The sequence below is a fragment of the Stenella coeruleoalba genome, assembly GCF_951394435.1.
Source record: "Stenella coeruleoalba genome assembly, chromosome: 6".
In the NCBI taxonomy this organism is placed as follows: domain Eukaryota; kingdom Metazoa; phylum Chordata; class Mammalia; order Artiodactyla; family Delphinidae; genus Stenella; species Stenella coeruleoalba.
The window spans coordinates 73,318,441-73,321,334 of NC_137151.1; the positions used below are offsets into that span (position 1 = coordinate 73,318,441).

General features: G+C 45.3%; 1 protein-coding gene across 1 annotated transcript in view; it reads right to left on the minus strand.

Moving 5' to 3' along the window:
* Positions 1–2,278, minus strand: part of PDE11A (phosphodiesterase 11A) — a 466,258-nt gene extending 463,980 nt beyond the window's left edge. Inside the window, exon 1 of the mRNA XM_079923541.1 lies at positions 2,118–2,278. The gene's annotated coding sequence lies outside the window, so the exon portion shown is untranslated. The remainder of the gene's footprint in view (positions 1–2,117) is intronic.
* Positions 2,279–2,894: the final 616 nt, after the last annotated feature.

The following is a 2,894-nucleotide window of genomic DNA, read 5'->3' on the forward strand; positions in this document are numbered from 1 at the left end:
TTTGTTCTGCAATGAAACATTAAACCACAAACCAAAGAAAATATCTGATTTGCAAGGCTGGATAAAAAGGAATTTCATCACTTTGACTGAAGTGAATACTAATGATATTAAACCAAAATATAATTTAAAGCAGACATGCTTTAAATTCTGAGTGCTCAAAAACACAAACATAGCATCCAATTTTATAAAGAATCATCTCACTTATCAGGTTTATTTTGAATTTCTAGCCATTGCTACTTCAGAAATTGCTGTTGGTATAAGCCTGGTTTTCCTTCAGCCTTCAAACAATTACAGTAATTTACCTAAGACAACAATATTCTATTTTTCTTTTCACTTCCAAAAAGTAGAGGTGCAAACAATGACATGAAGCATATATGTCTAAATTGGTATTCCCTTACTTAAAAATAATCACATAACAAATTGGAAAGGTGATTAAATATGATATTTATTATGATTATTTACATGCCTGCAATAATAGACAAAACTATAAAAAACCATATAGAAATGAGGCCACAGCAAGCTACATGTAATACATAATTTCCTATTTACCTTACACTCTCAGCTGTAAACAAATCTACCAGACTAAATCAAGCACTACCTAAAAACAATCAAACATTACTGAGTTCAGTCAGCATTAGTACATGTAGTAGAAAATATACAGTTCTAAGTAAGGAGGGGTTTGTTACACAGTGATAGACATACACAATAAATTCTGCCTAAAGATATTTCGGTAAGACTGCCAAAAACTCGGGGTTTCCCTGGTGGCACAGTGGTTAAGAATCCGCCTGCCAACGCAGGGGACACAGGTTTGATTCCTGGTCCGGAAGATCCCACATGCTGCGAAGCAACTAAGTCCGTGCACCACAACTACTGAGACCGCACTCTAGATCCCGCGAGCCACAACTACTGAGCACGCACACCACAACAACTGAAGCCTGTGTGCCCTGGAGCCTGCGTGCCTCAACTACTGAGCCCACACGCCACAACTACTGAAGCCCACGCGCCTAGAGCCCAGGATCCGCAACAAGGGAAGCCACCACAAAGAGACGCCCTAGTACCACAACGAGAAGTAGACCCCACTCGCTGCAACTGGAGAAAGCCCACGCACAGCAATGAAGACCCAATGCGGCCAAAAATAAATTTAAATAAATAAATAAATAAAATAAAGAATTCTTACAAATAATAAAAAACAATTTTTAAAAGAGACTGCCAGGGCTTCCCTGGCGGCGCAGTGGTTGAGAATCCGCCTGCTGATGCAGGAGAAACGGGTTCATGCCCCGGTCCGGGAAGATCCCGCATGCCGCGGAGCAGCTGGGCCCGTGAGCCATGTCCGCTGAGCCTGCGCGTCTGGAGCCTATGCTGCGCAACGGGAGAGGCCACAGCTGTGAGAGGCCCACGTATCGCAAAAAAAAAAAAAGACTGCCAAAAACTCTGTTATGTACCTAAATAAATGCCTCTTCCATCCAAAATGATATAAAAACTAAAATAATTTTAACTTATTGAAAAAAATTTAGTTTAAAATGCAGTACCTGGGTTTTGTTTTCCTGCAGTTTGTATTCTTTAAAGAATGGTTGCGGAGGAGGTGGGAATGGGAATGGATTCCACATAAGGGTTACTGTTACATAAATAACTAAAATACCTAATTCTTGACAGTACAGTTCTAAGCACATTTTTACCTTCAAAACTCAACCGAGGGGCTTCTCTGGTGGTGCAGTGGTTGGGAGTCCGCCTGCCGATGCAGGGGACACGGGCTCGTGCCCGGGTCCGGGAAGATCCCACATGCCGCAGAGCGGCTGGGCCCGTGAGCCATGGCCGCTGAGCCTGCGCGTCTGGAGCCTGTGCTCCGCAACGGGAGAGGCCACAGCTGTGAGAGGCCCGCGTATCGCAAAAAAAAAAAAAAAAAGAAAGAAAGGCCCCTCTCTAGAAACTGTCTTCTGTAGCACTTTCAGGGGTACCCAGGCCCCACCTCGCTGGGGCTAAGGCGAGCTTCTTACTAACCAAACGGTTGGATCCTCCTCTCTGAGTGAACCCAGGCCCAAATTGCATCACGGCCCATAACCAGTGCTCAGATCACATGAGGGCCCGGCCCACCCCCTCCTACCTAGTTCCATACTTACCACAGGGCCAGCTGCTCCGTCCTCCGCTTCCCCAGAGAACCTTTAACGTCAACTGTGCGGCGGCTCGGCCAAAGCGTGCGCCCCAAGTTCAAGTCTGGCTGCCCGGCGGCTGCAGCGCCTGGTAAGGCCGCACTGAAACGCCGGGCCTGCATGTGCTTCTGGTGGACGCCAGCCAGTGGTAGGCGGGGCTCCATCGGCACTGCTGATTGGCTCCCAAATCCCACGGAATCGCAATTCTCGCAGGGGCCTAAAGCTTCGCGCTGCCGAGCCGTCAGTGACTGAGTGTAAACGTGACAGAGTAAGGGTCCGGCTTTGTTTGTTTCACTTTTACCTAACTGAAGAGTTAAATTATCTATGTATATTCACAATAGGTACCAGCTCTTGCTTGAAGTAGGAATCCAATGTTTTATGAATGGTCCGTTAGTATTTGATTGCGGGAGTCAAATCACGTCAATAAATGAATAAGGCAACTACTTATTCTGTGGGCAAGACACGGTGCCAAGCAACTCGTAAGGACAAACACTGACCTGAAGCGCCAATTTTCTATGAGTTATAATCCAGCTGGGGCAAGATTTAAGTACATTAAAAGTTAAATCATTATAAATGAGCTACATAAAAAGTGCAATAATACAAGAACAGACAGCGAGGTTGCAAGCTGCTCTTTAATCGCCAAAAGAGCAGAATAGAGTATGAATAGAAACAGAGAGAGAATGAGCGAGGGAGGAAGATATAAAGGAGAGGACTGGGAAAGCTATAAGAAGACGAGGGTATTGAAGG